The sequence below is a fragment of the Molossus molossus genome, unplaced genomic scaffold (assembly GCF_014108415.1).
Source record: "Molossus molossus isolate mMolMol1 unplaced genomic scaffold, mMolMol1.p scaffold_m16_p_3, whole genome shotgun sequence".
NCBI classification, from domain to species: domain Eukaryota; kingdom Metazoa; phylum Chordata; class Mammalia; order Chiroptera; family Molossidae; genus Molossus; species Molossus molossus.
The window spans coordinates 48,769,542-48,790,143 of record NW_023425366.1 but is presented as its reverse complement, the minus strand read 5'-3'; the positions used below and the strand labels follow the sequence as shown (position 1 = coordinate 48,790,143).

The 20,602-nt window shown below is 47.9% G+C and overlaps 1 pseudogene; it reads right to left on the bottom strand.

Moving 5' to 3' along the window:
- Window positions 1-19,524: 19,524 nt before the first annotated feature.
- LOC118642007 lies at window positions 19,525-20,000 on the bottom strand (annotated as a pseudogene).
- Between the last annotated feature and the right edge of the window lie 602 nt (window positions 20,001-20,602).

Below are 20,602 nucleotides of genomic sequence, written 5' to 3'. Positions count from 1 at the left end.
TATATAATCATTATTTTTTTAAATTTCTGAATCATGTAATCCCTTTTGCTGGTTCCAGAGATAAGGTGACTCTGCTACAAAGTCCTATCAGGAATTCACTGTATTCCTGACACCTTCAAATTTGAAGTGAGTCACAGGCTTCAACCTTCTGAAGACAAATTTTCAAATACCAGTAAAGAAAATAGACGCCAAAAACTGCATTTGTAGCTTCTTTTCCATGGCCTAGTGGATTAATATGTGTTAATCCCTGATGCAAATAGTGTGGGGGTAGTCGGTCAGTCAGTCTGTCCATTCTCTATCGTGCATGAACCCACGATCGGACACATAGACATCTACACTAATAGAAAATGAAATATTTTCCAAATACCAACCTACACTTAATTTCCCAAAGCCAAATTCGCCTCCCTAACACTCGATCCATTTTCCAAATCAGCGGCACCTAACTACATCCAAAATCTCCTGTGCATTTGGGATCCAGGCAAATGTCTTTTATGGGAAATTAGCTTCGTGGGTTTTCGGGAGCCGGAGCGGCTGGGCGCGCAGCCCCCACCCGCACAGGTGAGCGCGCGGTCCTTGGCGCTGGCGCGGACCCTGGCACCAGGCTCCGGCGGAAACGCCCGGACGCGGAGACGCGCGAGGCCGGGAGCCGCTTACCTGCTTCGTCCTGCGTGCGCGCTGCCTGCGCCGGGGCGCTTCTCGGGAGCCTGGCTCTGGCCTCGGGGCGGGCGCTCGGCGGGGCAGCGCTGGCCCTGGGCAGCGGGCTGGGCGCGGATCCACGCCGCACACTCCCACCTGCCCGTCCAGGGGCGGAGGCGGGCCGCCACTGTATTTACTGGAGGAGGCGGTGCCGGGGGGCGGGGGGGCGCCCAGGGGGACGGCGAGCGGAGCAGGGCAGACTGGCAGGAGCTGGCTGCCACCGGGTGCTGCCCTTCTGGGGCGGAAGCGCGCCCAAGGCTGGGAGTGGAGAGCAAAGGGCGGCCTCGCGGCTCAGGGCTGGCGGACCCGGCAGCTTCCGAGCCGGTGACCGTGCGCGCGAGAAATCCGGGGGGGAAAGAGCGCACCTGCCGCCTCCCTGGTCTGCAGCCTTGGGGTGTCGGGGTGGCGAGGTGAGGTTCTCCCCCTGGTTGTCTGAACTGCGCGCTGCGCCAGCCGAGATCCCGGCAGCGGGAAGGAGCCGGTTTCCTTCGGGTCTGGGTTCCAGGATTCGGGGGAGGGGGCGTATGGGGTCCCCACCGTCCCGCCACGACACCCGGGAAGGGTCCACCCAGTGGCCCTGTGGCCCTCCTTCCGTTCCGCAGACTTTGACTTGGGGTCACGGGAGCACGTCCTTCGCTGAGAGCTCCCGGACGAACAGGTTAGGGAGATACCAGATCACAGAACCGTGCGCGCCAGGAGAATGTGGGGCGAGGGTCCTCCATACCCGAGCCGGTCGTACGTGTGGTCCTAGCTCTGAGACTGCCTGACGCTGGCCCCTGCTGTCTCCGTGCCGGGTCAGCTCTCCCTTCTGCGCCCACAGGTGTGCTCACAGCCCTCCTTGACCCTCGAACCCCTTTCCCAGTTCTCACTCGCTAATGATCTGCTGGAATTGAACCGGTAACTTTCCCTGCCCTTGAACCAGAAGTTTCGGGATGGGTTTGCTAATCCCCTGTGCTATTTGTAACCTGCCCCATGACACGTGACTCGGATTCAACTGGGAGAGTTTCCACATTGGAGGTCAGGGCGCTGTGGAAGGTGAGTAAGGGCTCAGCCCAAGCTCCAGGAGCCCTGGGGACTTTCCCACCCCCGCCACTTCTCCCTAGCTTCCTGTCCACTTTGCCTGAAACCCAGCCATAAGATAATGCCAATTACATTAACCTTTTTAAAGAACAAACACTTAGCATACCTAATATAGTAAGTTGTTCCCAGTAGGTCTCACTGAGGGTAAAGAATGAGTTGGGTTTTAGCTAATAACCAGAGGTGAGGAGACTCTCAAAGAAGGGGTCAGAGGGAGGCAAAGAGGGAAGGCTATTAGCTGGGCTCTGAGGACTGGACACCTGAGTGGTGAGACACGACTTCACCAGGGAACCATACTGGACAAGTTACAGTGTTGGCATTTGCTGGGGACACTTGCCTGTGGCCAAAGGTGGTCTTTTTCAAAGGTCAGCTGCCCTGGCCTCTGCAAATATCTTCCCTAACAAAATAAAGAGTGTTGGCTATGAAGAATTCTAACCTTGTGACCCCATGGTCCTGCCAGGTTCTATGTTACTGCCTTTACCTGCAGCCTATGGCTCTTTACTGTCTGTTTCCAGACCTCAGAGCAACTTGGGGCCAGAAGGCAATAGGGGAGTACGAATAGTCATTCTTTGTTGTTGTTGTTGTTGTTTTATATCACCTGAGGATATTTTTCCATTTATCTTTAGATAGAGTGGAAGGGAGGGAGGGAGAGAGAGAGAGAGTTAGGGAAAGAGAAACATCCATGTGAGAGAGAGACATCGACTGGTTGCCTCCTGCAGGACCCTGACCAGGGCCGGGGACTGAACCGCAACCGAGGTATGTGCCCTTGACCAGAATCGAACCTAAGACTCTCTGGTCCTCGGACCAACGCTCTAACCGCTGAACCAAACCAGTCAGGGCAATAACCGTTTTTCAGTTGAGAAAACCAAGGCCTAAAGTTAGTCCACAGCTGGTTAATGTGAACCCGATGTACTGACTCTTCATCGTTCCTGCTGGGTACACCTGTCACCCAGGGCACACGCCATACCACACACTTACATGGTTTTGTGATCGTTATAACAACACAGACACTGTGTCCCGAGGACATTGCAGCAATTCGTTTCGAGGGTGGAGCTAATCCTGGTCAAAGTGTCAGGGTATACCACCCTCTGGAAGGGCCTCAGAGGACATCTGGCTAACAAGCAGGTAACCAGCAGGAGGGCACCCCAGCAGCGGGCGCTGGCCTTCCTAGGACCGCAGACCCTGGACTGTAGAGTTGCCCTTTCTACACGGGCCTGCCTATGATTCCTTGTACAGGAGGACTTCTGTCTCTTCTTACTCATTCTTTCCTTCTCCCTCATTTAAAACTCAGTCTCCAGTCATGTTGTATGCGGACTTGCAAGGGGCCTGTTGATACAGCTGCCCCTCTGGTGCCACATGACTGCGGGCTGGCCACACATGACAGACTTGAATGTACTGGCACCAAGGACAATCAGATTAGCTTCCACTTGGAATATCTGCTGTTTGGACTGTTTGTGTCTTTTGGAGCCCGTTTGACTAAATTAAATTCCATGGAAACCAGTCATGGGTCAAGTAGGAAAGACATACCCACCAGCCTTCAAGGTGCTTGTGGTGGTAGCAGACCTATTCTTAGGAAAGAGACTGGATGGCCCCATCACTATCTAAAACCAAAGGGCCTTTTCCAGCCTGGGTGGTAGTGAAAAAAAGATAAGCCCAGACCAAAGTCTTAGAGAAGTAGCATCAGAACAAGCTTAAGAAATGGGTGAACCTTGAATTCAGAAATATATACAGAGAGTTAAGCCGAGGCAAACATTCGTTTATTCAATCAGCAAATATTTGAGTGTTGACCCTGTGCCAATAAACAAAACAGAAAACGCTTTGCTCACGTGGAACTTAGATTTTAATGAGAAGGAGAAAGACAAAAAAGAAACAGGTAAATTATACAGAGTATTAGAAAGCACAGAAGGAAACGGGGGTGCGGGGTGATTTCAATGTCAGTGGGGTAGGCGAGGAAGGCATCTCCCCGAAGGTGACATTGCAGCAGAATGTGAAGGGGATAAGGAAGCAAGCACATTGATAAACGATTGTTGTGTAACAAATTGCTGCCGAATTTAGAAGCTTAGAACAGCTAAAACTGATCCTCTGTCCGTTTCTGAGGGTCAGAATGGGGAAGCCGCATGGCCCGGTGGTTCTGGTTTCAGGTCTCCCAGTAGGCAGGTGGCTGGGCTACCTCATCTGCAGGCCTGCCTGGGGGCTGTGGGTAGGAGGCCTCAGTTTCTCCCCATGTGGACCTACTCACAGAGTGACCTAAACGTCCTGAGGACATGGCAGCTGGCTTCTCCTGGAGTGAGTGATCCAAGAGAGAGTATACGAGGTGGACCTGGCAGGGCCGCTGTGATGTAGTCTCTGAAGCACCACACCGCCAATGCTGCTGAATTTTAGTCCTTGGAACTGAGTCACTAAGTCAAGGGATTAGGCTCCACCTCTAGAGGGGGGAAGTATCAAAAAATTTGATGTATTTTAAAACTATGAATTTAAACATATTTTAAAATGATCACTGAGAAATACAATGATATTTGGGGGAAGAAGGGACGAGCACTGGCAGAGGAAGCAGAGAGTGCAAAGGCCCTGAGGCAGGAACAGGTATATACAAGGAAGAACAAGAGGCCAGGGTGCATGGAGCAGGTGAACAAGAGAGAGAGGAATAGGAAAGGGACTTGGAAAGTATACGTGTGGCCATGTGCACCAGTTGCGTATGGCTTTGTTGTGGGCCGTTGTAAGTACTTAGAGTGAGATGGAAATGCTTTGGAGGGTTTGGGGAATTTTTTGTTGTTGTTTTTTAACAGAGTGTGATATGATCTGACTTATTTTTAAAAAGAAGACTGTGGCTTCTGAGTGAGGATAGCCTGAGGAGGAGGAAGGTGGAAGGGAGGAGACTGTTCAGGAAGCCATTATAATAGCCCAGGAGAGAGAGTTGTGGCTTGTGTTTGGAGGTGCTAAAAAGTGATTGGATTCCCTATATATCTTAAAGATAGAATGGCAGGATTTTCCATGGACTGGATGTGGGTTTTGATTCCAAGCTCTTTGGCCCAAAGACCTGGAAGGATGGTTCTGGCATTGACCAAGATAGGAGACTGAGGGCAGGGCAGGTTGGAGGGGGAAGTTTCGGAGTTCGGTTCGGGGCATGATAACTCTGTGATGTCCATTAGACATCTGAGTAGAGAAGCTCAGTAGGCAGTTGAAGACACATGCCTGCGGTTCAGGAATTCGGGAAGGAATACTCCCCTGTGGTCTGTCAGAGATGTTATTACAACATCAAGAAGGCTGGCCCCCCCTCTGGAAGAGCTGACACGTGTGCATGGGCCACACCTGCCCGGCAACAATCTGCTGAGACCTCCAAGAAGGCACAAAGCAGGGGCAGACTGGTGCCACCCGATGTGGGGGTTTCAGATGTTTCCAGAGGGCAGATGGAGCAGCTGGCACCTGTGGGAGGAAGGAGCTTCTGCTGGGGAGCACCTGCTGCTGCTCTGTGCCTTCGCTCCCTCAGTGCTGGCTACAGGACACTCCCCGGGGCACCACAGCCTGGGAAAGACCTTCTGGGCAAATGATGTGTTTTGGCTTGTAGAAGTCACTGTCGCCATTTTTCAGAATTCACACGATTACAGACAGTCGATCACGAAGTCTACCAGCCTCTGGTTTCTCTTTTGTCTTTCGGTCTCTCCCTGGTACTACTGCCCCGAAGTCACCTAGCACCCGGAAGCATGCTTTCCTCTCTTCCAGCTCCTGACATTAGCTGAGACTCCGCTGGGGCCGATAGACAGGAATTCACTCGAGCACTCGGTCTTGGGTGGATGTTTCAACTAACATTCCCAGGACTGCCAGCAATGCTAGCCCGGCCCCATCTAACTGCTGCTGTGGGGAGGGGAGGCCACGCTTCCCGGAGCATTTTCCTCCTCCCCCACCCCTATGTTGGACTTAGACCCAAGGGCCTAAGGCACATGTCAGAGTAAGATTGACTGATTTGACAAGCTTGAATTGAGGGTTTAAATTTGACCCCTTAGCTGACGCCCAGGGCAAAGACTAATCCTTTGCAGTCGATTTATTGCCTGGGATGGTGCTGTTGTTCCTGCAAGGTTTGTAAACAGCGAGAGTGCGGTTGGCTGGAGCTGGGGGTAGGGGATGCTAGGCGTTGTTTCAGAGGGTGAGGATTTGCCTGGAGCGCACGTGGTCTCACCGGCAGAGGCGTCCACGTTGCCGAGGGAGAGTTACCACGGCCGGCCGCAGTGGCGACAGCATCTGGGCAGCAGGCTACAGGAGACCAGTATGTTGATAAAAAGAATTTACAGAAATATAGCAACCTCCTGGCATCTTACGTTGGCTCCATCAAACACCTACCACTAAATGGGCCCCGAAGAATGAATGATTTCTCTGCAGCGTGTAAAAAGGGGATGAGACAGACCAGAGCTTAAATCCTGGCTTTATCACTAGCTGTGTGACCTTGGCCAAGTAAACAACTTTTCTGTGCTTCAGTGTCCTCAGCTGGAACATGGGAATTAGCAGATTCACCTCAAAGGATGCCTTGAAGAGTACATTCCTGGCACATGGCGGGCCATTGGTAAATGTATTTCTCTTCAGTCTCTGGCTACTCACCTCATATTCTACCTGTGGCTCCTCTCCCTCAGGAAGGTGGACCTGATGAATCCATGGAGGAAGTAAAGAGAGAGGAAGGAAATCACGGTTCTCAGTGAGAACAAAATGAGACCATGTTGACTTCTAGCGCTCAATCAGTCATGGTTTAAGCTGCCGCCAGCACACCTGACCGCTCCCTGAGCACATTCCCCAGGTGTTTCTAGGCGTCCTCAAACGTGTGTTCACGTGCCCTGGCCGGTTTGGCTCAGCGGTTGGAGTGTTGGCCTGCGGTCCAGAGAGACCCGGGTTCGGTTCCCGCTAAGGGCACGTACCTCGGTTGCAGTTTGTCCCCGGCCCTGGTTGGTCGTGCGGGTGGCAACCACTCGATGTGTCCCTTTCACGTTGATGTTTCCCTCTCTCTCTCTTCCTCTCTCTCCCTCCCACTCTATCTGAACAAAAGGTGGACAAAAAAATGTCCTTGGGTGAGGCTAAAAAAAAAAAGGTGTGTTCACGTGATCTCAAACACTTGCCATCCCAGGGGTTACCCTGTGCTAGCTGCTCTGTCATTCTACCTCTGCCCCCGCCCCACTCCCTCCGCCCGCAGCTGCCACAACTCCTGTGAGGCACCTTGGGGTTCTGGTGTCCCTGGAGCGCTCTGTGGGGGCCAGTCAGCAGCCAGGTTCAGGGCTCGACCGGCCCCACCCCTTCTGGTTTCAGCTGCGTGTCTTAGCCCATCACTTCGCCCTTGGCTCTGGCCCTGTACTTCCTGGTTGACACTTATGATTCCAGAAAGGAGTCAGATCAGCTTACAGTGCTTCAAAAATACAGCAAGGTGAAATTAATATGAAAATAAATGAGAAAAAGAAAAAAGGTTGACAGCATTCCCTGCCTCATTCAAACAGCTTGCTGGTCATGTGCAGGGTGGAGTGAAATCATTTTGACATTGTCCACACAGGTAACTCACCTGCTGTAGGGTCCGATGTGGAAACCTGTCTAAGACACTGGGAGACAGCGCTCAGTGGCCCGACCAGACACCTGGGCCAGCTGTGGTGCTGTGTGCGGGGACTCAGCACCAGCTGGGGTCTGGTGGGCGGGGCAGCGTGCAGCCTCGCCAAGCGCCGCTGGTCATCACCTCATAGCCACGCACTTGGCCTCTCTCACGGCAGCTGCTGGCCTAGAGCGTGAAGCAATAAGAGCCTGAACACCTGAGAGCTGAGCGTCTGATAAATTAAAAGGCAGCTTGGCAGGATGCCACCTCCTGAATGCCCCAGATTTTAACAAAAGGAGCCTTGTCACAGCCACAGAATGCAGGTGAGGCCAGGGCTGGGGCAGTGTTGATTTAGAAGGAAGAAAAAGAAAACTTCTTTTGGGCTTTTTCTTGCTAACCTACCTCACAGGGTTATTGAAAGGATGAAATGAATACAGAGAGAAGACCTGCTGAGATCTGTGGCCAGATGCCATCCCCGGAGAAATGTTGTAATCTCAATAATGGCCGCAGGGAAGCCCTACAGAAACCTGTGTGTGTTTTGGTGATGTACACATCTCTCTCATTTGCATTTCATAATAAGCCCACGAGGTTAAGTACTGCCATCCCGTGTTACAGACGCGCAGAGAGGCCGGGCAGCTTTCCCCGGGCCAGGCCGTGGCAGAGCAGGACTCGGAGCACCGCGTTCCTCCCGTCTCCCGGGTGAGCCTGCCCACAGCATCCTTTGTCATTGCACCTGGGAGGTGGCCATGGCTATGTTTGCAATGTCAGTTTAGAGTCATTCAAGGGCAAGCTAACAAACTCCCATTCACTCTTTAATTCTCCAATTAAAGGTCATTTCCCCAGAGAGACCTAATCTAAATAAGCCCTGGCTGCCCCAACCCCTGTTATTTTCAGAGTACCTGGCATTTTTCATTCAGGCACAACCACAACACGGTCATTTATTAGCCCTTTGAGACCACTTCCTGCCCCCACTTTGCTGTTTAAGCCAGCGGGTCACCCTCTGCCCTTCCTGTCGCTGTCATCAGCGATCTCCCATCTTCCAGCTCGGGTTTTGGCACCTGGCACTCAGGTCTCTTCTATTTCAAACCCTGCCTTACACTTAGATGCTTTTAACTTCACGTGGATGACCCAGCCGACCTCTGGCTTCTCCTCTCCCAGTCCTTCCTCTCCTGTCCACCTCAGCTGACCCCTCCCGCCAGCTCAGTGGGACCAGCCATGACCTGAAACAGCTCCTCCTGCAAAAGCAAAAATTGGAGCGTCTCCCACCTCGCTTGTCTAACCATTCCCACCACAACGATCCTTTCCTCCCAACTGGACCCTTCGTTTGCACCAGTTGACCCTCATCCCCTTTCTTCGCTTCCTCCTTGTGTGGTTTACATTCTAAGCCTATCCGTTCAGTGGCACTTTCCGATAGCCCAGATTTCCAAGTCTGTCTTTCCATGACACCCATCGGCAACACTGCCTTTGCTCTCTTTCCTGAGGCTGTCTCTCTAGCTGAGTGCGGCCAGTGGAAGACACAGCTCTGGGATCTATTGCTGTCCGTGTGAGTCGGGGTTCCCCAAACTGCAGGGCCCTCAGCAGTGCTTGGCAACCCAACCCCATTTTGCTCCTAGACTCAGTCCCTACACCACTATTTCAGCAGGTGGCCCAAAGCCCAGTGCTCTGGCAGCACCCCCGATGCTCGATCCCTGGTTCCTCAAGAAGCGACACGGGCAAACCCCTGGCCAAGGGGCTCCACCGAGAACGTCCTGACTCGGGATCCCAGGAAAGAGCTCTTCAATTTGTTCCTGAGTGCGTGGTTCATAAAGCAAAACGGCCCCAGTCGGGGGGCTTCAAGCCCTAGCCTCCGGCTGTGCCAAGGCTGGTTCTCCCTTCACTGGTGACTTGGCTCTGGCATTGGACCTACATCACCATCCTAGGCTCCCTCCCTTGTCATGAGTTCTTCCTTGAGGGCCCTAAATATTTCTGGCCGGAGGCCTAAGTCAGAACCGCCTCCATCAGTTAGCAGGATGCAGGGGAGGAGATCATTGTCCTTCTACCCCTCTGCATAGAAACCCTGTAATAAAAGTCAGATGAACAAGAGGACAGAAGTTTACATCATGGATACATGGGAGACACGCAGGGAGAAATGAGGAACCAACCGACCAAGGTGGCTAAGAATTCAGGCCTCAACACCATCCTCGTAGGGAAAGGGGAGACGGAAGGGAGGCCTCTGAGGGGAGAGTAAATGCTTTTTAGGAAAGGTGAATGGGTCCTCAGGAAAGATGGGGGTACGACAGTTTATGACTGAGTGTGTTGGAGTGTGGGTGGACTTCTAACCTCCTGTCCTGTGATAAGGGTCAACCCTCCCTGGTTGATGAAACTCCCTGGTAGGGGATTTATGACCATCAAATCCCTTTTGGAGGACCTGTCTTTAGGCAGATAGGGGAGTTCAGAGAAAGTCTCTCTCTGCATTTGCTGTTATCAGGTGCCTACAGCTGAAAATAATCAGTATGCCAAAGTGGTACATCTTGGGGTGGCATATCCTGCTACCCTTCAAAGGCTTAAAAACTGCCTCTTCAGTAGCAGAGAGAATGGTGAAATGCTGACACTCAAAAGAAGTTCCGAGGAACCAAATTAGCCAACTGCCCCCACCGCAGGGTACACATCACACACTCTTAGTTTGACTGATTTATTCAACACTGTATAGCTCAAAAAAGATTGAAGCGGGTTTACTAAATGCACATAACTGTATACAGTAAAATTATAAATACTACCCTAACGTAGAATTCTGCCTACCTCCCGGACCTGATTTGAGTTTCCTGGAAACCAGAACACTGTGTTTGGCCTGTCTTGCTCCTCCCTTGCCGGGGGAAGGTGCATAAGGATGAGGAGAGAAAATGAAGAACCAGTCTAACAGGAAGCTGCATGCTTCCCTTTCCTGCATGGTCCTGGGGCAGTAGGATGCAAATTCTGCTACAAGCTGTTGAGTCATCAGTGTCCATGGTAGTTGAGAGCCTGGTGGGGTGGAGCTGTCTGGGAGACTGCACCTGTCTGCAGTCCAGGGAAACAGAGAGGTGCCGGCCGGAGCCCCGCAGCCTCCCAGGCAGCCGGCGTCGCCCCCTGCCTGCAGTGTCTGGATGCCGGTGGACGATGTCCACAGCGCCCCATGGCTCTGGGGGACCCAGTGCTCTTGATCCGCTTCTGCTAGCTCAGCCAGGAGACTTGACTAGGTAGAAAATAGAATGGCTTCGGTGAAGAAGCTAGTCTGCTGATAGGCTGGGTGTGTGTCTATCAGATGCTGCTATCTCACTAGTCAGGAGACAGAAAAATATAATCAGCTCATATTTCTGATTTCCCTGGCTAGCCACCTGAGCTGTTTATGACTCCAACCAGGAGGACTGAAAGATGGAAAAAAGCATCTTGGAGCCCTGGTTGGTTTGGTTCAGCGGTTAGAGCGTTGGCTTGCGGTCCAGAGAGACCCGGGTTCGGTTCCCGCTAAGGGCACGTACCTCAATTGCAGTTTGTCCCCGGCCCTGGTTGGTCGTGCGGGTGGCAGCTACTCGATGTGTCTCTTTCACATCGATGTTTCTCTCTCTCTCTGTTCCTCTCTCTCCTTCCCACTCTACCTGAACAAAAAATGGAAAAATGTCCTTGGGTGAGGATTAAAAAAAAAGCATCTTGGAAATAACTGTACAACTTCACGTATTATTAACAAACTTGACTTCCCATTACCAGCTCCAGAGTTGTGATGAGATTTATTTTTATCCAATCTTTGACTACTACTCAAAAGAAAAATCTACCCTAAAATGTCTACACTCTTTGTAATTAAACCCATTTCTCTCAACATCCAAAAATTATAAGATCCCAAAGAAAAGTAGCCATTTGAAACACAAATCATAAATGGATTCTATAGAGATGTAGCCAGTCAGAGAGAATGCATGTGTAGATGAGGTGGGTTTCTCATCAGGTAAATGCTTAGAGGTACAATAGCTGGCTGTTAGGTCATAGGTTCAAGTCTCAACTATTCCAAGGGATGCTACTGAATATTAAATCGAATTCCTCTGGGTAGAGCACAACTATCTCCAATCTCAGAGGAGGCAGCAACGCAGGGGCTAAAACCACCAGGAAACAAGCAGCGTGACCAGGAGGTCAATGAGCAGTAGCAGTGAGGGGGCGATGGGTGTGTATTCAACGGGTGGGGTTGGTGAGAGGAGGAAAAGGAGAGGTCTGAACATCTTGGCCTGCGGAGCATGGTCCTCTGGTAGGATGTGGGGAGAAACGGCGACGCCATTCACCACAGCCTCCGAGCGAGACCGTTCCCACCGTGACTCCAGAGCAGCTGCTCCCCGACATCCCTCAGGCAGAGCGAGCTCACTCTGCCGTCCACCTTTCCTGCGTCCACCCACGCCGACCCTCGGGGATACGCTGAGAAGCAGGACGAGAGACGCGAGACCAGGTCTGCTGGATGGGACGGGGCGAGCGTGACACTCCAAGGCTGTTCCTGAGGAGGGGGGACCTGGGCCTGGCTCCCGTACCGCTGGGTCACAATGCCAGGCCGGATGCCAGTTCCACCCACGACCTTGAGGAGAAGTGGCAAAGGCCACCTCTGAGAGATTTGGCATGATCTCGGGGAACATTTCTACACAGAACAGACCAAGTGAGAACCACAGGGCCACTGAGGAAAGCGGAGGGCTCCTCTCCCTGCGAGGTCCTCAGCAACGGGCCAGTGGACTGCTCATGATTTCTCCAGGTCCGAGTCTGTAAGGCCCTGCCCCTGTGTCCTGGACGCTGCTCTGGGGTGTTTCCAAGTTTAGGGGGAGGTGGGCTTAGGAACACAGAACCTCATGCTCAGCAGGGAGTAGCACAGACCGAAGACGAGGAGATGGAAATCCCTTCTTGGCCTGTGGAAGGAACGACTGCCGTCTTTTCTGCACAAGCAGAGCTTCACTTGCGGGTTCTCTCCCCACCCCAGCTGGCAGAGGCCAAGCCTGGTGGGGCCTGCTTTCCTCAGCTTCGTCTTAACCTGCTTTGGTTTTCAATTAGGAGAACATCTCCTTGCCCGTGTGAAAGCGCTTTGTGGGATGCCCGCTGGGGGCCCCCAGCCACACTTGTGAGAGTTGTTTCTCTCCAGGCCCAATGAAAGGACCATGGACAGGGAACCAGGAGGTCCAAATCTCATCCTGGTCCTGAGCAGGAACCAGGCAACTTATTTATCTTTCTGTGCCTCGGTTTCTTCATCTGCAAAATGGAGTGATAATGGCAACCTTCCCTGTCTGCCTCCACGCTGAGGCGGGGAAGAGAAGATCGCTTGCTGGTCCAGGAGGAGCCGCGTGAGCCCGCCGCCCAGAAGAGCGCTCACTGGCCAGGGGGCTCTGACAGGTGGGCCAGGCAAATCCACGCTTGGGCCTCAGTCTCTGACGATTAGAACTTGTCAGGGAAGGAACAGAGGGCACTGGTCATGGACCCTGCGCAGAAAGGAGGGGAGGTCCTGAAGGAATCCTGTCCCCACCCCCACACTGACTATGAGGGAGGGAGGGTAGGAAGGGCCCAGGGGCTCAAGAATGAAAATTCTTTTTTTTTATTTTTTTATTTTTTATTTATTTTTTTGTTACAGATATTTCACCCTTTTTACCCCATTGGCACCCCCCTCCCCACCCCACCCCCGCCCCGTCCCCGGCTTAGTTGTCCATGTCCATTGGTCATGCATACATGCATATCAGTTCTGTGGTTTCTCTCTTCCCACCCCCACCCCCCACCCCCTCTTCTGGGGGATGTCAGTCTGTGCCCTCCTTCCATGTTTCTGGGTCTACCGTATTCCTCAGACTGTTATGTTCATTATATTCCGTATATAAGTGAGATCATGTGGTATTTGTCTTTTTCTGCTTGGCTTCTTTCACTTAGGATAATACTTTCCAGGTCCCTCCATGAAAATTCTTTTTTCAGCCTAAACCCTTGACTCAAGCTCAGCCTCACCAGGAAGGCTCAATGTGTAAAACAAATCCTGGGCTGGACTTCTCAGAACACTGCCTGATCGCGTGAATCCTCTCTGGCCCCTCTTCACACACAGGGACACGCGCCTGGAGAAGTCAGTGCCCGGGTGGTCACACAGCCAGTCCATGAAACGGCCAGAACAAAGTACAGACTGTCCAGAGGTCCTCCCTTGCGTGGAAGACGGTAGATTTCAGGACGCGCACAAGTGGGGAGATGGACAGAGGGAGGCAGCCAAAGGTAGCAAGAACCCCCCCCCCAAGGACAACCCCGAGGGAGCGATGACTCCACCTGTTCCCAAGGAGGAGGGGATGTAAGGCCCCTTGGGGCAAGAGGCGGGGAGTCTGGGAAGGAGGCAAGTCCTCTGAAAGGGGTTGGTGGCGGAAAGCTCAACTTTCTTCGCAGCAACTCTGCGGCTGGGGGAACAGAGCCACGACGACTTCTCGAAGTGAGGGTCCCGCTAAGTGTGGGGGTCCTGCGAGTGGTCGGGCTGGGGTTTACTACAGGCAGACGGCGGAGATAGTGCAGGTTTGGTTCCAGACCTTAGCATTAAAGCGAGTATTGCGATAAAGCAAAGTCGTAATTTTTTTTGTTGATGGAGGGTCTTGTCTTCGATTTGTTAAAAAAAAAAAAAAAAAAACAAACCAACATCTGTGACGTGCAGTCAAGTGAAGCGCAATGACACCGCACGTGACTGGCATGAGCTTGGTGGGCCACTGAGTATTTGTTTTGATGTAAATTGAATTAGTGATTGTTGGATAAAAATGAATTGGTTATTACTTAGGTGTGGGAAAGAAAATGCTTGGAAATATAATTAGGTAATTAGGTAATCCTTACAGTTGGGGTAGCAAAAGAAATGAAGACATTTTTGTTCATTTTGTTTCTTAAGGAGTATAATGTTTTGATGCTTTAATTGTTTGATTCTGGAGTCGAAGAATAAGAATGTTTTGAAAACATTTTTTTATTCTTTTTCTCAAATTTTTTTTTTTTTTGTGTGTGTGTGTGTGTGTGTGTGGTACGTGCCCCTAGCGGGAACCAAACCTGGGACTCTCTGGTCCGCAGGCCGATGCTCAACCGCTGAGCCAAACTGGCCAGGGCTTTTTCTCAAATTTTATTTTATTAATTAATGTATTTTTGTTACAGATGTTTCTCCTTTTTCCTCCCTAGCCATCCTCCTTCTGATTCTGCCCTGCCCCCCCCCCCCGCCCGCCATAGGATTGTTGTCTATGTCCATTGGTTATACATATATGCATATAAGTTCTTGAAATATAATGAACAGCACTATAATTATTGATATATTAGCAATAAATCATGTTGATCTATTTGGTTGTGGCATATTATTAAGAAGAGGTTAAAACTGTCTTTAACTTAAAAGATTAATGCTAAATTAAAACGACTATTAGTTATCTCCTCACACCTGCCAGAATGGTGGCCATTAACAAATCATCAAACAACAAGTGCTGGCGAGGGTGTGGAGAAAAGGGGACTCTAGTACACTGCTGGTGGGAATGCAGACTGGTGCAGCCACTATGGAAAGCAATATGGTGCTTCCTCAAAAAATTGAAAAGGGCCCTGGTCGGTTTGGCTTAGCAGTTAGAGTGTTGGCCTGCAGACCAAAGCATCAAGGGTATGATTCGGTCAAGGGCAGGTACCTCAGTTGTGGTTCGGTTCCTGGCCCTGGTTGGGGTTATGTAGGAGGCAACCAATGTGTCCCTCTCACATCGATGTTTCTCTCTTACTTTCTCCCTCCCTCCCACTCTATCTGAAGATAAATAGAAAAAAATGTCCTTGAGTGAGGATTCAAAAAATTAAAAACAGAATTGCCATTTGACCCAGTGATCTCACTTCTAGGAATATATCCTAAGAAGCCTGACGCACCAATCAGAAAAATATATGGACTCCTGTGTTAACAGCAATGCTATTTACAATTGTTAAGATCTAGAAACAAAGCAAGTACCCCTCAGTAGAGAGCGGATAAAAAAAGCTGTGGTAAATTTACACAATGGAGTACTATGCAGCTGTAAGAAAAAAAGATCTCTTATCCTTTGAGACAACATGGAGGGATCTGGAGAGTATTATGCTGAGCAAAATAAGCCGGTCAGAGAAGGACAAGTTGCCACAGTCCAGCTGCAGCAGGATCCAAGGGGTCCCGAAGGTGGTAAGGCGTCGGCGCTGGGAGACAGATGACTACACGACTCAGAGGAAGCGTGACACTGTTCCGATTTATTACAAGTTTCTATGTGCTTATATATTTTCTTTTTGGCATAAATTTAACATTTCAGGTTAAAGAAGCAGGGAGTTACATTCTATAGTACCAGGATGTTAGTTTCATTTTTATCAGAATTAATTTATAACTTTTTGTGTTTATAGATACAAAGAAGGAGTAGAGTAACCTGTAAGGTGAGACAGTTTTCTATAGGCCCTTTGTCTGAGATTAATAATTGACTTTTATTTAAAATCTAGTTCTGGGTTTTTAGATCAGCTAGTTTTTGCCTCCCTAACTAACTCAGGACAACATTTCTTATAAAACCTATTCAATTGCAATAATTGAGATTTCTTTTGTTCCTTTGTGTGTAAGCACCAAGGGGACCTCGGCGTGCTAATCGGTCCATGAAGGCAAGCTTGCATAAGGAACATGTAGTCCGCCTTTGTTAACTATTCTTATTCTATCTTCATTATATGCTCCTGTAAAGGGCAAGAAAGGGTCAGGAATTCTTTGATTACTTCTAGCCCCTCTAGGTGGGTACCAGAGTTTTCCTTTTATCCAATAAGCTATATAAGGAAACCCTTGAGCAGTGGGTAGGGGTCGATATAATTTTCTTTTATTCTCTTGAAATACTCCTTCTATCTGGGGAGGAGGCACAGGAATATAAGGTGTCTCCATTAGTTCTACCTGTCATAATTCATCCATGAATTGTTTATTAGGGACTTTCGGGAAAAAATTTTTACCTAATTGAATTAGTAAATTGTTAGGACAGTCTGGACGTGCAGTGGTGACTGTTTCAGGGGAAGCCGGACTTTCTTCAGAATTTAATTGCAGAGGCATGATTTCAGATACCTTGTTTGTTATTCCTAGGTTAGTCATATAGTAGAATAAGAATTCCCAAAATTATAATTCCCATAATACCGATTAAACCCACCCCCATGCTCCGTCCTCTTCCTAGAAGATGCATCCTTGAAGCTTTCTTTTCCATGTCCGGACTTTGTCAGACAATATGGTTGGAAGAGGACGCAGCAACAAGTACCACATGATCTCACTTATAACAAAATAAGCTGTAGACCAAAATAGACCCAGAGTCATGGAAGCAGGGAACAGACTGACAAACCTCAGAAGGATGAGGGGGTGGGAGGGGTGAGAAGAGATAAACCAAAGAACTTATATGCATATTTGCACAACTAGTGGATACAGTCATTAGGTTGGGGAAAGCAGGAGGGGCTGGGAGCGGGGAGGAGGAGGTCAATTGGGGAGAAAAGGGAGGCATCTGTAATACTTTCAACAATAAAAAATTAAATAAAAATAAAGATTAATGCTATTTATAAATGATTTTATATTATAGATGCAGATCATTCTTTGAAATATTTTAGTAGAGACAATTCAAGGATAATAGACATAAAGATAGGATTTGACCTACAAATTTCTGAACATTGTCTATAGCATAAACCTGATCATGTTAGGGTTGTCTGATTAAGGCACCCTGGAATTGCATTTGTGTTTAGGCCTAAGGAGAGAATAGCTCAAAAGTGTAGGCCATATTTGGACAAATTTAGTGTTCAGATTGTTACTTCTATAGGTAGGACTACTTCATTATCAACTTCTACTAGTCATAGTTCTGGCTTTTGATCCACTGTGGGAATTACATAGATCTTCACAGTTTGTGTCTACACAGCTTCAGTATCATTGGTGACTATAGGTTTGTACAGTTGGTGAAGGTTATTAATTTATCTATTGTGTAAAGAATTTGTAATGCTAAAGCAATTCAAATAAAGATAATGGGCCCTGGCTGGTTTGGCTCAGCGGTTGGAGTGTCGACCTGCGGACCAGAGAGTCCCGGGTTCGGTTCCTGCTAGGCCCTAGCGGAGAGGGGCACGTACCAAAAAATAAAAATAAAAAAATAAAGATAATGGGTAGAATAGTTCAAACTGTTTCTATTTCTTCTGTGTTTCTTGTACTTGTGTGAGTTTAGTTGTTAATGAAATGATGTAAAGGACTAAAGAGCTAATTAGGCAAACAATTATTTGTGTATAATCATGAAAATGTAAAAATTTTTCTATAAGTGAAAACAGTGTTGTACCTTGGAATCCTAGTTGGAATGGATATACCATAGAGATATAAAGGTTTGAAACTATAATATTTTAACTTTGAACAAGTTATGTCATTTTCACTATCTCACTTATTGAGAAAGATATAATCATTATGAGGTTGGCTTGAAAAGACTTAGAGAAAGTTCAGTTCCTTCCTTTCATATTTTAAATTTAAATAAGTAGGTTCTTCAAATGTATCATTTGGTGGGGGGCATTCATGTAATCATTTGATTTTGGTAGTTGTTAATTCTACTGATGCTTCTCAATTTCTAAAAACTATTCATTAGTATTACTGCGGTTAATGAAATGAATGAAAAAGTATTTCGTGTTGTATATGCAAATAAATGGTCAGAGTAACACTGAGGTATTCCTGAAAGACCAAGAAAATGTTAAAAGAGAAGTTATATAACGCCCACAAATATAATTGTAAAAAGAATTTTTGCTCAGGTTGAATTGAGTGTATAGCCTGAAAATAATGGAAAGCAGTGTAATATGTATCATGAAGGACAATGTCTAAGGATGAATTGGCTACAACCATTCCTGTAAATAAGGAAATAAAGCCTAAGGCTTATGATACAGCTGGTGATCATTTAACATTGCTTCCATAGAGGGTTGCTAGTCAGCTACATACTTTTAGTCCTGTGGAGATAGCCATAATTATAGTAGCCGATGTAAAATACGTTCATTCCTACTGTGAATATGTGGTGAATACATATGACTGATGCCAGTAAGTAGATTCATGGCTCAAATTATTCCTATAGTCTGAAAGGTGCTTTTTTTCCTGAATAATATGTGATCTTATGTGAAATTATTGAAAACAGGTAAAATAAGGACATAAAATTCTGGGTGGCCAAAGAACCAGAATAAATGTTGATCACCTCCTCTTGAAGGATCAAGGAAAGCGTTATTTAGATTGTGGTGTGTTCGTCACAGGAATGTGAAGTTTAGCATAGGGTAATAATATTGTAATAACTATGTGTGGTGTCAGATGGGTACTAGATTTATCCAGGTGATCACTTTATAAGTTATAAAATATCTAATCACTATGTTATGCACCTGGCACTAATATAATATTTTATGTCTACTGTTACTGAAATTTTTTAAATTTAAAGATAATAAATAGGCAGGTACTCCACAGCTGCAGCAAATTGTTGCCATGCAGGAGAGGGGCCCAGTGTTGCCACATGGTTTGATCCCACCCCCACCACCCCCAGGAGAAGCCAAAAATCTAAATTTTTTGTGTGTGTGTGAAGGTCTTCCAATTTTTTAAAAGTTGCCAAACTAAATTCCAAAGTTATACTGGTCCAATAAATTATCTTTGGTTAAAAAAAGAGATTGTGGTTTGTTAATAATATAGTCATTCCAGCCCTGGCCGGTTTGGCTCAGCGGTTAGAGCGTTGGCCTGTGGTCCGGAGAGACCCGGGTTCGGTTCCCGCTAAGGGCATGTACCTCGGTTGCAGTTTGTCCCCGGCCCTGGTTGGTCGTGCGGGTGGCAGCCACTCAATGTGTCCCTTTCATGTCGATGTTTCTCTCTCTCTCTCTCTCCCTCCCACTCTATCTGTACAAAAATTGGAAAAATGTCCTCGAGTGAGGATAAAAAACTAATAATAATAATAATATAGTCATTCCAGCTGCTAGAACTGGGAGTAACCATAATAATAGCACAACCATAAAAGAACCAATTAAGTGAACAGTGGTGTTTGGTACTGAGATACAGCAGGAGATTTTTATATTAATAATTTCAGCTGTGGGGTTATCATATACGGTCTTTATTACGTTAAGGTTGAATTTCTTCTATAGGCAATTTTTAAGTTTTTTCAATGGACGTTGAATTTTGTCAAATGATTTTTTTTTGTATCTATTCAGATACTTTTTTTACAGTAAAAAATTTTTATATTTAGAATTAGCCGGCCGGACTCAGTTTAAATGATGATTCCAATTTTGTTGGCAACATCTAAAGCATCACAGTCAGGAACCCGTCGAACATATGCCTTCTTCCCTCCATCAGGCCTGATCAGGGTGTTGACCTTGGCCAGGTCAACGTCATAGGGATTCTTCACAGCCTGTTTGATGTGGTGCTTGTTGGCCTTGACATCCACAAGGAACTCAAGTGTGTTGTCTTCTATCTTCTTGGCTGACTCAGTGGCCAGGGGGAACTTGATGATGGCATAGTGGTCAAGCTTGTTTCTCCTGGAGGTGCTCTTCCGAGGATAAACAGGCTGCCTTCAGAGCCACATTGTCTCAGGTTGTCAGAAGGCGAGTAGAATGTGGATTGTTTTTTGGTGACTGTGCATGCCTTTCAGCATTGCTTTTTTTCCCCCCCTTTTGCCTTCAAAGCCTTTGCTTTGGCTTGGGCTCTGGGAAGGGCAGGGACTTCCTTTTTCACGTTTAGTGCCATCTTTGTGAAAAGCTATGATTTTTTTCTTGCATTCTATTAATGCTAATGTGATATATCACATTGATTGATTTGCATACGTTGAACTGTGTTTGCATCCCAGATATAAAAACGCACTTGATAGTGAAAAATCCTTTTAACCCTGCTTCAGGTTTTCCTAAATTCCTTCAAACAAGCAGCATCTGGTCTCAGATAGCCCCATACCTCTCGTTAAGTAATACATAGAAACAAACACAGGGAGGCAGCCAAAATGAGGAGATAAAGAAACAGGTCTCAAATGAAAGAACAGACCAAAACTCCAGGAAAAGAACTAAGCAAAATGGAGATAAGCAACCTAACAGATGCTGAGTTCAAAATACTACTTATAAGGGTGCTCCATGAACTTAGTGAGAACCTCAGTGAACTTAGTGAGGGCCTCAAGAGCATAAAAAAGGACCAGTCAGAAATGAAGAATGCACAGTCAGAAATGAAGGAGGCACTAACTGAAATAAAGAATAATTTACACAGATTTCAATAGTAGAGTAGGTAAAGCCAAGAAGCAAACCATCGATTTGGAATATAAGGAAGCAAAAAACACCCAATCAGAACAGCAAAAAGAAAAAAGA